The sequence below is a fragment of the Oncorhynchus masou genome, chromosome 28, assembly GCF_036934945.1.
Source record: "Oncorhynchus masou masou isolate Uvic2021 chromosome 28, UVic_Omas_1.1, whole genome shotgun sequence".
In the NCBI taxonomy this organism is placed as follows: Eukaryota; Metazoa; Chordata; class Actinopteri; order Salmoniformes; family Salmonidae; genus Oncorhynchus; species Oncorhynchus masou.
In genome coordinates this window covers 48,567,578-48,582,410 of record NC_088239.1, presented here as the reverse complement: position 1 = coordinate 48,582,410, position 14,833 = coordinate 48,567,578, and the positions used below count along the sequence as shown (strand labels likewise).

Below are 14,833 nucleotides of genomic sequence, written 5' to 3'. Positions count from 1 at the left end.
TGATTGTAATCAGATTTGCCACTCCTCTGCCAGTCAGGGATGTGGCTTTTCTGGTCTACCTGTACACAAATGAGTTACAAAGAAATACAGAATTGTAGGGTATGGGAGCGGGCACGAAAGGCAACTCACAAATCAACTGTCCCAGGTGTCTGCTCACCTAAATACATGACATCAATTCATGAGATAGCCCACCACAAATCATTTTTGTTTGTCTGAATTTGTGGGTTTTACGCATCAGCAAGCTTCTGGGAGAGTATGGTGGTTCTCTTTTGATTAGTCAACAATCTAAACAAAATACTCTAATGTCAAAGCAGAATAGAAATTCAAAACATGTTAGATTCACTTTGGCAGCGATTACGGCTATGAGTCTTTCTGGGTAAGTCACTAAGAGCTTTCCACACCTGGATTGTGCAATATTTGTCCAGTATTCTTTTCAAAATTCTTCAAGCTCTGTCAAATTGGTTGTTGATAATTGCTAGACACTCATTTTCAGGTTCTGCCATAGATTGTCAAACAGATTTAAGTCAAAACTAACTTAGGCCACTCGGGGAACATTCACTGTTTTCTTGGTAAGCAACTCGGGTGTAGATTTAGCCTTGTGTTTTAGGTTATTGTCCTGCTGAAAGGTGAATTAATCTCCCAGTGTCTGGTGGAAACCAGGTTTTTCTCTAGGATTTCCATTCCATTAGGGGGTTTTTTATCCTGAAACTCCCCGGTCAATTTACAAGCACACCCATAAAACTGAATTGCTTTTAGAAGTCGACCGATTAATCGGAATGGCCGATTAATTAGGGCCGATTTCAAGTTTTCATAACAATCGGAAATCGGTATTTTTGGGCGCCGATTTCAGATTATTTTTTTTATTTTATTTTTTATACCTTTTATTTAACTAGGCAAGTCAGTTAAGAACATATTCTTATTGACGGCCTAGGAACTGTGGGTTAACTTCCTTGTTCAGGGACAGAACGACAGATTTTCACCTTGTCAGCTCAGGGGTTCCAATCTTGCAGCCGCACAGTTAACTAGTCCAACGTTCTAACCGTTGCACTCCACGAGTAGCCTGCCTGTTACGCAAATGTAGTAGAAGCCAAGGTAAATTGTTAGCTAGCATTAAACTTATCTTATAAAAAACTATCAATCATAATCACTAGTTATAACTACTGATCCAGTTTAGCAGGCAATATTAACCAGGTGAAATTGTGTCATTTCTCTAGCGTTCATTTCACAAAGAGTCAGGGTATATGCAACAGTTTGGGCTGCCTAGCTCATTACGAACTAATTTGCCAGAATTTTAGTAATTATGACATACATTAAAGGTTGTGCAATGTGTAACGGTTTTCTTCTGGGGAAAGAGAGGCGGACCAAAACGCAGCAGGGTTACTTGTAAACATCTTTAATAAAGATGAACAATCTACAAAACAAGAAAAACCGAAACAGCCCTATCTGGTGCACCAAACAGAGAGACAGGAACAATCACCCACAAAGCCCAACACAAAACAGGCTACCTAAATATGGTTCCCAATCAGAGACAATGACTAACACCTGCCTCTGATTGAGAACCATATCAGGCCAAACATAGAAATAGACAAACCAGACACACAACATAGAATGCCCACCCAGCTCACGTCCTGACCAACACTAAAACAAGGAAAACACACACGAACGATGGTCAGAACGTGACACAATGTAACAAGAATATTTAGACTTAGGGATGCCACCCGGTTCCGTATTTCACTGAAATAATAAACGTTTTGTTTTCACAATGATAGTTTCCGGATTTGATCATATTAATGACCAAAGGCTCGTATTTCTGTGTGTTATTATGTTATAATTAAGTCTGATTTGATAGAGCAGTCTGACTGAGCAGCAGCAGGCCCATAATCATTCATTCAAACAGCACTTTCATGCGTTTTGCCAGCAGCTCTTCCCAAGCACAGCGCTGTTTATGACTTCAAGCCTCTCAGCCTAATGGCTGGTGTAACCAATGTGAAATGGCGAGCTAGTTAGCTGGGTGTGCGCTAATACTGTTTCAAACGTCACTCGCTTTTAGATTTGTTGATCCATCCTTAGTTTTCTCCCATCACAGCCATTACACTCTTACTGTTTTAAAGTAACTATTGGTTCAAAGTGAAATCTGTGAATGGTGTCCTTCCTCTCCGGCAACTGAGTTAGGAAGGATGCCTGTATCTTTGTAGTAGCTGCTTGTATTGATACACCATCCACATGTAATTAATAACTTCACCATGCTCAAACGGATGTCTGCTTTTTACATTTTTGTACCCATCTACCAATAGCTGCTCTTCTTTGCAAGGCATTGAAAAACCTCCCTGGACTTTGTGGTTGAATCCGTGTTTGATATTCACTGTTTGACTCAGGGACCTTACAATTATCTGTATGTGTGGGGTACAGAGATGAGGAAGTCATTCAAAAATCATGTTAAACACTAAGGAAGGGAATAATACCAACTCAGCCTTGAGGGGCAGAGTTAACCAGATGGATAGGGCCTAACCACTACCTTAACTACTACTAGGTAACTGAGCTGATGAAGCCTTAAAGCCGCTTAGAACCTGAGAGGATTGGACAGATAAAAGCTGATGATAGCAGTACATGCACTTCGTACTTGATTGAGGAAGAACAAAGAAGGGGTGAAATCGAGGATGACAACAAACTGGTTGCCAGTTTTTCTGCTCTCTTGCCAACTCCTTATGGCTTGACGATGACAATGGAGTAGGCCAGAACACAAACAGATCAGACTAGGAGGACAGCAGTGCAGAGGAAGGTGTAAAGCAGGTTGAAGAGGACAAAGAGATACAGATTTGTCTCTATGGGAGGGGAAAGCGGTAGTGAGGTGTGTTCTTGGTGGTCACTATGCATATCAGGGATGAGTGCCGTGCTGAGGAGGATGTCTACTTCCAGACATTGCTTGGCAAACAGCTTCATTTCAGCCTCAATTAACTCCTTGGACATCTCCTTGGAGTAGTCGCCTTGGCCGTCACCGGCCTCCTTAATGTCCACCTCCAGAGTCTGAGCTCCCAGCGACTTGAACTGCTCTTTGGCTGCCGCTCTGGGAAGGGGCACAGGGGATGTCATGGGGGCACTGGCAGTAGGGTGTGAGGGCACTTAATGAAAGCCCCTGATACATTCTACAGCATCACTGCAAGAGCTTAGGCTATATCGATGATTGTTTTAAGATATCCAGGTAGTAAATTATTTGTTACACAATGGTTGGGCTGGTGGAATTTAAATATTTGAATCTGGAGAGAAAACAATGAAGAAACAGTGCTTTGTCCTATTATCCCACCCTTTGAATTAAATGGAAGATATCTACAGTCCTCTTGAAAATCTTCGTCACATTCTCAATGCAGCTGCTGCCACCATCTGGAGAATTAGCTACATCACACTTTCAAATCTCATTAAAGGATTGGTTGACTATTTTTGAACCAAATCTTTACTTTTGATGCAAATGACATGTTATGGAAGGGATTTCACTTGGTTTTCAGACACTTAGACCACCTGCAATAGACTTCCTCGTTGCTCGTTCTGCAGTATGGGAGCTTTGGAAAACATGAACAAATAGGTCATTTTAGAAACAGCAAAGCTTTCAGTGTAGTGATGTTGGTCTTTAGATGTTGTGAAAATGAAATTGAGTAATTCCTAACTTCATCTGCAACGTTATATTCCATTTTGTGCAACTCGAATGGTTTCTCCAACCAGCTGTGCTGCACATTATACACAAAAAAACAAGCACAGCTGGTAGGAGATACTACCTTAGTTGATATTGACCCTTTATGCCCAGAGTGACTAAGTTGCTCTGGATAAGAGCATCTGCTTAATTACCAAAATGTAAATGTGAAAACAAACACTTGCAAAGCATACTGGGTATTATTATTACGAGCTCCCCTAAACAATTACACATTTGGTCGGTCAGGACCAGACCAAATCTCATGAACAAATCATAGACCTCTAGGCTATGTTTCACAAGTTTGAACAGCACAGTACAGTACGGCACAGTTCAGTCCAGTTGAGCATAGTAGAGTACAGTATGGTACATAACCAGACAGTAGAGTTTTATTGAGTAGAATACTGTACAGTATGATACAGTACAGTAGACTTTAACCCGTGTGTGGTGTTTGGGTCTGTGGAACCCATTTTCAATATTTACAAAAAGAAAAATGATACAATTAATACTTTTTTTCAACCTGAGACTCATTGGTCTTGGCTTATTTTCTGTGAAGAACATGTTTTCATTGATTGCACAATGTGCACCCCCCTACACATTTATATTACATATGTGGTGTTCGGGTACACTGGTAATAAAAGTGTGGGAAAGTGTGTGTGTAGATGAAAACTAGTACAAATTAAACTAAAAGCTTTGCTGTGTGCCACTCTCTTCCTCCTCCCTGGGCCTGCTGTTTCAACATAGCACCAAGAACTTGTCTGACTCCCTGCCTGTCTTCCGCTTTTCTCGCACTCTTTACCCTTTGTATTGTGTGAAACTACACAATGTCTTGCGGGAACCTGTACAATGTTATTACAATACATTATTTCGCTACATTATTTCAATATAATGTAAAAAAAAAAAAAATCTGTATTTTCCCACACTCTACCACAGCCAGGTGCAAATTGTGGGAGGGACACAAATAAATAGGTTTGCATGCATCCTTACCACAATCAATCAGTATGGGAAAAAAATCTCTGCTCAGAGGGCCTTAGAAATATTTTTTTGCGGTGAGAGAAGCTAGTGTGGAAGACTGTCTCTGTCAATTCAGAGTCTGATATGGAGTTGGAAGAAGATGATCAGATTGACCCTCAGCCAGCCCCAGGACCAACCTGTCAGCAACTAGCTCATCAGCAGCCTGCAGGAGGAGAAATATGGATGTAAAAAATAATGTGCAATTTAATGGTCTTATTGTTTAAGGAATGAGTGGCAGCCATGCGGGGTGAATGTGATAAGGATGCAACCAGGGCCGACGTGGATGGTGGTTACTCATGTGCGGGACATAGTCTTCTTTTGTACTGTTCATCCCAGACACCATCCATAAAATAATTCTGAACTGCTCTAATTTGGAGGGAAGGTGTGTTTTTGGAGAGAGATGGAAGGACCACTCATTTAAAAACATACTTTGAGGTTCTTGTCCTTGCTGGTGTTTTCAGATCCAATGGGGATTCCACAGAATCCCTGTGGGATGCAGAAACTGGCAGAGAACTTTTCTGTGCAACAGTGTCTCGGGAAAACTTCCACATTATTTCCAGGATTATCCACCATTTCCAGGATTATCCAACATTTCCAGGATTATCCACCATTTCCAGGATTATCCACCATTTCCAGGATTATCCACCATTTCCAGGATTATCCATTATCCGCAAATAAATGACATTGAACTCGGAGATGGCCAATGCAGAAGTAGGCCTATAACTTCAATCATCAACTAGGTAAAATACATAGGCCTAAAGCCAACAAATAATAACAGTAGAAAATATCCTGATGAAAATTCTGTTTCTTTCAATCGCATTAATCTCTCTACTCTGCCTGTCTGCCTTCCTTTCTATCTTTCTTGACCTGAGTTGTCGATAGTGATGTGCAACATTAGCTAGGTTTCCATCCAATTGGCAACAGATTTTCATGCAAAAATGTAAAAATCCATATAAAAACATGCACATTTTTCCCCCAGATTTGTCAGGGGGTGCTGCAGCACACCTACTTCCCGCGGGTATGCATCAAAATACATGTTGCAGCTACATTCCCATGTACTGAATAAAGAAATACAACTGAACTGAAGGTTTTCTGACAAATGCAGATGGTGTGCACATTACACAGATGGCCTTACATGAGATTATTTTGGACAAAAGAGTGAGATTATTTTCATTTGTCAAACAGCAGCCAAGCATCTATGATCATGTCACCAGAATAAGACCCTCGATATTTATTGGAAAGGAGCATCAAGCTCATCAATTGCACTTTTACCACCCTGTGAAGTTCATCATAACTTATTTAATTTTCATTTCAAGTTTCAGTGTCACATGCACAAGTACAGTGAAATACCGTTCATGCCAGTTCTAAACCCAGCAATGCAGTTATAATTTATTTCATCTGAAGCCTAATAAACTGCATGTTTACTTTGATATGATGGTTATTATATCAATCTTTGCGGTCGGAGGCCGAGCAGTTGCCTTACCAGGCAGTGATGCAACCTGTCAGGATGCTCTCGACGGTGCAGCTGTAAAACCTTTTGAGGATCCGAGGACCCATGCCAAATCTGCCGAATACGTTTTGTCGTGCCCTCTTCACGACTGTCTTGGTGTGTTTGGACCATGACCTGATTGACTGGTCACCACTGCTCATATGAAAACTGTGGATTGAAATGTGGTTTATGAGGCCCAAATATAGATGTCTGTGGTATTTGGTGTAAGATATTATATTTCCAGCAGGTGGTAGTGTCGGACAGTTTTACGTACTCGAAGGCCTTTAAACTGGGCTAGTCCAGTCATCTGCTGATGTGGAAGCTGCCATTGCAAGATTTGAGATTTGACTGGGAAACATAAAATGCAAATGTAGTGAATAAGCCAAATAGTAAAACCCTGCAGCTTCTCTCCATACACATTGCTTTCTTGTATTCGTGCTAGTTGTAGGTCAGACATGGGTCTGGTGCCATTAGATCAAATTCCCCAACCAAACTTGGTAAGGTAATGACTGGAGAAATAGAAGTATGTGAATAGATAACAGGACATTACCTGATACTAATTGAGACCTTGAAGTTGAAATACTGTAGCTTACAGTCAAACTCAGCATGACAAAGCAAGGAGATGATACCATTTCTTTATGTCTTTGGTTTTATCTCTCCTTACATGTCGTGCAGAGTTGGTTCCTGTTTTTTCTTAACTGTCTCTATGTTAGGAATGTGTGGTTACCGCGGGTGTTAGCTAGCTCAGCTTTAAAAGGATGTTGCCTTTAAATAACCAATAGCATTTTGTTTATACTACTTTCATTTATCTGCTTGTTATGCCCTAATATTTATCCTCACATTGAAATTGTTTTACCATTTTCCTTTCATGACAACCAGGGTTACTAGTGCAACACAAAACAGTTTTACATAAACAGTTGCATTCATGAGTTTTATTGACAAATGTCAGTCAAAACAAATATGTCTGCCAAGCAAAAACCTGTTTAAAAATGGAATTTGTAAGCATGCACAGAAATTATTTGCACAGTGGGAAAAAAATATCCAGCTGGTCAGTGACAACTGTGTGGAATTTGGAATTTGGAGTTTGTGACAGCTACTATGTGAACTTATTACAGTATTATAGACACTTTGTCCTGGTATTTCCTTACCTTCTAACAAACTTCTAACTGTTCAGACTTTACAGAGGTTCTCTTTCAGATACTCGCTTCTATGTACAGTAAAACAAATCAAATCAAAATGTATTTGTCACATGCGCCAAATACAACAAGTGTAGACCTTACTGTGAAATGCTTACTTACAATCCCTTAACCAACAGTGCAGTTCGAGAACAGTTTGGTCGGTTGAGGTAATTTGTACATGTAGCAAGGGGTAATGTGACTATGCATAGATGATAAACAGCAAGTAGCAGCAGTGTACAAAACAAATGGGAGGGGTGTCAATGTAAATAGTCCAGTGGCCATTACTCCCTGTTCACACAACGACTGCGTGGCCACGCACGCCTCCAACTCAATCATCAAGTTTGCGGACGACACAACAGTGGTAGGCTTGATTACCAACAACGACGAGACGGCCTACAGGGAGGAGGTGAGGGCCCTCGGAGTGTGGTGTCAGGAAAATAACCTCACACTCAACGTCAACAAAACTAAGGAGATGATTGTGGACTTCAGGAAACAGCAGAGGGAACACCCCCCTATCCACATCGATGGAACAGTAGTGGAGAGAGTAGCAAGTTTTAAGTTCCTCGGCATACACATCACAGACAAACTGAATTGGTCCACTCACACAGACAGCATCGTGAAGAAGGCGCAGCAGCGCCTCTTCAACCTCAGGAGGCTGAAGAAATTCGGCTTGTCACCAAAAGCACTCACAAACTTCTACAGATGCACAATCGAGAGCATCCTGGCGGGCTGTATCACCGCCTGGTACGGCAACTGCTCCGCCCTCAACCGTAAGGCTCTCCAGAGGGTAGTGAGGTCTGCACAACGCATCACCGGGGGCAAACTACCTGCCCTCCAGGACACCTACACCACCCGATGTTACAGGAAGGCCATAAAGATCATCAAGGACATCAATCACCCGAGCCACTGCCTGTTCACCCCGCTATCATCCAGAAGGCGAGGTCAGTACAGGTGCATCAAAGCTGGGACCGAGAGACTGAAAAACAGCTTCTATCTCAAGGCCATCAGACTGTTAAACAGCCACCACTAACATTGAGTGGCTGCTGCCAACAAACACACTGACACTGACTCAACTCCAGCCACTTTAATAATGGGAATTGATGGGAAATGATGTAAATATATCACTAGCCACTTTAAACAATGCTACCTTATATAATGTTACTTACCCTGCATTATTAATCTCATATGCAGACGTATATACTGTACTCTATATCATCGACTGCATCCTTATGTAATACATGTATCACTAGCCACTTTAACTCTGCCACTTTGTTTACATACTCATCTCATATGTATATACTGTACTCGATACCATCTACTGTATCTTGCCTATGCTGCTCTGTACCATCACTCATTCATATATGCTTATGTACATGTTCTTTATCCCCTTACACTGTGTATAAGACAGTAGTTTAGGAATTGTTAGTTAGATTACTTGTTGGTTATTACTGCATTGTCGGAACTAGAAGCACAAGCATTTCGCTACACTCGCATTAACATCTGCTAACCATGTGTATGTGACAAATAAAATTTGATTTGATTTGATTTGATTGCTGAACAATTAATCTTAAGGCTTGAGGGTAGAAGCTGTTAAGGAGCCTTTTGGTCCTAGACTTGGCGCTCTGGTACCGCTTGCCGTGCGGTAGCAGAGAAAACAGTCTATGACAAGGGTGACTGGGGTCTCTTACAATTGTATGGGGGTGTCCGGGGGTGTCCTCGGATGGGGCCACAGTGTCTTCTGACCCCTCCTGTCTCAGCCTCCAGTATTTATGCTGCAGTAGTTTATGTGTCGGCGGGCTAGGGTCAGTTTGTTATATCTGGAGTACTTCTCCTGTCCTATTCGGTGTCCTGTGTGAATCTAAGTGTGCGTTCTCTAATTCTCTCCTTCTCTCTTTCTTTCTCTCTCTCGGAGGACCTGAGCCCTAGGACCATGCCCCAGGACTACCTGACATGATGACTCCTTGCTGTCCCCAGTCCACCTGACCGTGCTGCTGCTCCAGTTTCAACTGTTCTGTCTTATTATTATTCGACCATGCTGGTCATTTATGAACATTTGAACATCTTGGCCATGTTCTGTTATAATCTCCACCCGGCACAGCCAGAAGAGGACTGGCCACCCCACATAGCCTGGTTCCTCTCTAGGTTTCTTCCTAGGTTTTGGCCTTTCTAGGGAGTTTTTCCTATCCACCGTGCTTCTACACCTGCATTGCTTGCTGTTTGGGGTTTTAGGCTGGGTTTCTGTACAGCACTTTGAGATATCAGCTGATGTACGAGGGGCTATATAAATACATTTGATTTGATTTTGATTTGATATGGGCTTGCGTCTGATGCCGCCATTTATATAGGTCCTGGATGGCAGGAGGCTTGGCCCCAGTGATGTACTAGGCTGTACGCACTACCCTCTGTATTGCCTTACCGTCTGATGCCGAGCAGATGCAATACCAGGCAGTGACTCAACCGGTCAGGATGTTCTCGATGGTGCAGCTGTAGAACTTTTTGACGATCTGGGGACACATGCCAAATCTTTTCAGTCTCCTGAGGGGGAATAGGTTTTGTTGTGCTCTCTTTACAACTATATTGGTGTGTTTGGACCATGATAGTTTGTTGGTGATGTGGACACCAAGAAACTTGAAACTCTCGACCCGCTCCACTACATCCCTGTCGATGTTAATGGGGGCCTGTTCGGCCCGCCGTTTCCTGTAGTCCACGATTAACTCCTTTGTCTTGCTCAAACTCCTTTGTCTGGCACCACACTGCCAGTTCTCTGACCTTCTCCCTATAGGCTGTCTCATCGTTGTCGGTGATCAGGCCTACCACTGTTGTGTCATCAGCAAACTTGATGATGGTGCTTGAGTCGTGCCTGGCCACGCAGTCATGGGTGAACAGGGAGTACAGGAGGGGACTAAGTACACACCCCTGAGGGGCCCCAGTGTTGAGGATTAGAGTGGCAGATGTTTTGTTGTCTACCCTTACCACCTGGGTGCAGCCCGTCAGGTAGTCCAGGATCCAGTTGCAGAGGGAGGTGTTTAGTCCCAGGATCCTTAGCTTAGGGATGAGCTTCGTGGGCATTATAGTGTTGAACGCTGAGCTGTAGTCAATTAACAGCATTCTCACATACCTGTAGGTGTTCTTTTTGTCCAGGTGGGAAAGGGCAGTGTGGTGTGCAATAGAGATGGTGTCATCTGTGGATCTGTTGGGGCAGTATGCGAATTGGAGTGGGTCTAGGGTATACGGTAGAATGCTGTTAATGTGAGCCATGACCAGCCTTTCAAAGCAGTTCATGGCTACCGACGTGAGTGCTACGAGGCGGTAATCATTTAGGCAGGTTACCTTTGCTTCCTTGGGAACAGGGACTATGGTGGTCTGCTTGAAATATGTAGGTTTTACAGACTTGGTCAGGGAGAAGTTGAAAATGTCACAAGTTACTTGCCACCCGACGAGAGTCAGAGCCGGTATAGTAGGATTCAATCTTAATCCTGTATTGACGCTTTGCTTGTTTGATGGTTCGTCTGAGGGCATAGCGTGATTTCTTATAAGCTTCCGGATTAGTGTCCCGCTCCTTGAAAGCAGCAGCTCTAGCCTTTAGCTTGATGCGGATGTTGCTTTAATCGATGGCTTCTGGTTGGGACATGTACATACGGTCCCTGTGGGTATGATGTCGTCGATGCACTTATTGATGAAGCCGATGACTGAGCTGGTATACTCCTCAATGCCATTGGATGAATCCCGGAACATATTCCAGTCTGTGTTAGCAAAACAGTCCTGTAACGTAGCATCCACTTCCGTATTGAGAGAGTCACTGGTACTTGACTCGCGAGTCACTGGAGCTTTGTATGCACCTATGTGTATAAAGGTGGTCTATAGTTTTTTTCTCTCTGGTTGCACACTTGACATGCTGGTAAAATTTTGGTTAAACTTATTTAAGTTTGCCTGCGTTAAAGTCCCTGGCCACTAGGAGCGCCGCTTCTGGGTGAGCATATCCTTGTTTGCCCTATGGCCTTACAGTTGGTTGAGTGCGGTCTTAGTGCCAGCTGTTATTGACAAATACACACACACCCCCACCCCACTTCTTAACAGACGTAGCTTCTCTGTTCTGCCGCTGCACGGAAAATCCTGCCAGCTCGTATTATCTGTGTCGTTGTTCAACCATGACTCTGTGAAATATAAGATATTACAGTTTTTATTAGTGTCCTGTCGGTAGGATCATCTTAATATTAGGTCATCAATTTTATTTTTTACAATGATTGCACGTTAGCCATTAGAACGGATGGCAGTGGGAGTTTACTTGCTCGCCTACGAATTATCAGAAGGCAGCCCGACCTCCGCCCCCTTTTTCTCCATCTTGTCTTCACGCAAATAATGGGGATTTTGGGCCTGTTCCCAGGAAAGTAGTATATCCTTCTCATCATACTCGTTAAAGGAAAACTCTTCTTACAGTTTGAGGGGAGTAATTGCAGCAACATTATGTATAAAATAAGTTTTCAAAAATAAGTTACAAACAACGCAAAAAAATTACAAAATAGCACAGTTGGTTAGGAGCATGTAAAACACACCTACTCATTCCAGGGTTTTTCTTTATTTTTATTATTTTCTACATTGTAGAATAATAGGGAAGACATCAAAACAATGAAATAACACATATGGAATCATGTAGTAACCAAAAACTTTTAAACCAATAAAAATATGAGATTTTTCAAATAACCCTTTGCCTCGATGACAGCTTTACACACTCTTGGAATTATCTCAATGGATTTTACGACTGCACTTGAAGAAACTTTCAGAGTTCTTGAAATGTTTCAGATTGACTGACCTTCAAGTCTTAAACTAATGATGGACTGTCGTTTCTCTTTGCTTATTTGAGCTACGTTATGAGGTAGTCACCTGGAATTCATTCCAATTAACAGGTGTGTCTTGTTAAAAGTTCATTAGTGGAATTTCTTTCCTTCTTAATGTGTTTGAGCCAGTTGTGTTGTGACAAGGTAGGGGTGGTATACAGAAGATAGCCCCATTTGTTAAAAGACCAAGTCCATATTATGGCAAGAACAGCTCAAATAAGCAAAGAGAAATGACAGTCCATTACTTTAAGACATGAAGGTCAGTCAATCTGAAACATTTTAAGAACTTTGAAAGTTTCTTCAAGTGCAGTCGCAAAAACCGTCAAGCGTTGTTATGGAACTGGCTCTCATGAGGATCGCCACAGGAAAGGAAGACCCAGAGTTACCTCTGCTGCAGAGGATAAGTTCATTAGAGTGAACTGCACCTCAGATTGCAGCCCAAATAAATGCTTCACAGAAACACATCTCCGCATCAACTGTTCTGAGGAGACTGCGTGAATCAGGCCTCCTTGGTCGATTTGCTGCAAAGAAACCACTACTAAGGGACACCAATAAGAAGAAGAGACTTGCTTGGGCCAAAAAACATGAGCAACGGACATTAGACCGGTGGAAATCTGTCAGTGATTTATTTAGAATTCAAGGCACACTTAACCAACATGGCTACCACAGCATTCTGCAGCGATACACCATCCCACCTGGTTTGCGCTTAGTGGGACTATCATTTGTTTTTCACAGGACAATGACCCAAAACACACCTCCAGGCTGCGTAAGGGCTATTTGACCAAGAAGGAGAGTGATGGAGTGCTGCATATGATGGCCTGGCCTCCACAATCACTTGACCTAAACCCAATTAAGATGGTTTGGTATGAGTTGGACGGCAGAATGGAGGAAAAGCAGCCAACAAGTTCTCAGCATTCAAAGCTGTCATCAAGGCAAATGTGGCTACTTTAAAGAATCAAAATCTAAAATATTTTTTGATTTGTTTAACACTTTTTTGGTCACTACATGATTCATTGTGTGTTATTTCATAGTTTTGATGTCTTCACTATTATTCTACAATGTAGAAAATAGTAAAAATAAAGAAAAACCCTTGAATGATTAGGTGTGTCCAAACTTTTGACTGGTACTGTATCACAATGGGTACACAATCACAATGGGATAGAAGGCAGATCACTACTATGAAGAACCAATCACATAATGTCTGTCAGAGACAGGCAGGTTGAGTAGCGAATGAATCGAACCCCTCCCTCTGGTCATTCTCACCTCTTTTCCTTGCGGAAGATCACTAAAGCTTTCCTCAGCTCCTGAAGCTCTCATCAGCACAACTTGAATCTTGTCTTCTTATTTAACTCTTCTCAGGTGAACCTCAATCTTAACACTGCCGAACGTAGGATCTCAGCTCTCGTCCTTTGTGTTGAACAACTGACTGAAAGGAAAAATTTTGTGTTGTGTAGAAATAGCTATTTTGATTTTTCTACCCCCCCTAAGTCTCATGTGCTAGCTATTGTCACACAATTGTCACTACTGAGACTTGACTAGCTATCGCCGCAAGGCTTAGCTAACTTGGCCAGCTATATCACCAAACTGGCTATTCTACTGGGAAAGGTACAATTTCTAGCTCCCCTCTCTCGTTTAGATCAACCCACATTCCCTCATGCCGTGTTGACTAGACTGACTGCCCTTACATCACAGCTCGACGGTCGAAACACTTCATTTGTTGAGAGACCAAGAAAACACACACTTTTTCAGGCTATAAATTCGATAACTAGCTAGGCTATTAGACCACGAGGCGAATGCTAGCTAATTTATGCTTTGCCAGAGGAATACAGTTATTGAAGCCATGGAGTCTGCTGATCCTGCACAGGCAGAATCGAGCAGGGCTCCTGCCCCAGCACCGACATACCTGTGTACATGTGGGACTGCGATAGCAGGAAATGATACACGCTTCGTGTACTGCCTGGTTGTGGCTTCTTGAGCATGCTAAGCCAGCGCTTGCTAACCATGTGTGCACTGTAGGGAATTTCCCCCGACCACCCTCAGAAGGAGAATGTGCATAGCATCCCTCCCCGAGACTCATCTTCCTCACAGCCTTCGAGCTAGGAGGCTACCCCAAAACCACAACTCACCTGGGCCAAGGTGATGGATGTGTACCCCGAGGACTTCCACCCACTGTTTCAAGATATAGCAATGAGTGAGCGGGGTGGGAAAGCCATGTCGAGGGCATGGCTAATCTCTTCCACCTAGAAGAGGATGCTTAAGTCAGCAGCTCAGGGCCCTCTCCCGCCCTCAGCAGAGCATCATTGCCCGATGATACATTTGTTTACGATTATACACAGGTGTTTGGCGACGCAGATAGCTAATTCGCACAGGTACGCCTTTGCGTTCCGTAAACAAACACTGTAACATGGACATATGGCCATGTGGGAACCCAAACCCTATAAAGGTGTGTAGTAATTTAACCGTTTTGTTTTTCAAAAATAAAAATCTTGCTGATATGAAAGATGCATTCCTTAGTTTTACAAAACTGTACCTCATCAGGGCTCTTAACAAAAGTCCCCCAGCCAGAAGACCCTATCGTCAATTGGCGCTAAAGGAGCTAAAGGTAGCTAGCGTCAATAAATGAGTTAAGACCTTAAGA

General features: G+C 42.7%; 1 pseudogene; it reads right to left on the bottom strand.

Annotated features, from left to right (window-relative positions):
- LOC135517005 (NAD(P) transhydrogenase, mitochondrial-like) overlaps positions 1–11,095 on the bottom strand; it is a 49,100-nt pseudogene extending 38,005 nt beyond the window's left edge.
- Positions 11,096–14,833: the final 3,738 nt, after the last annotated feature.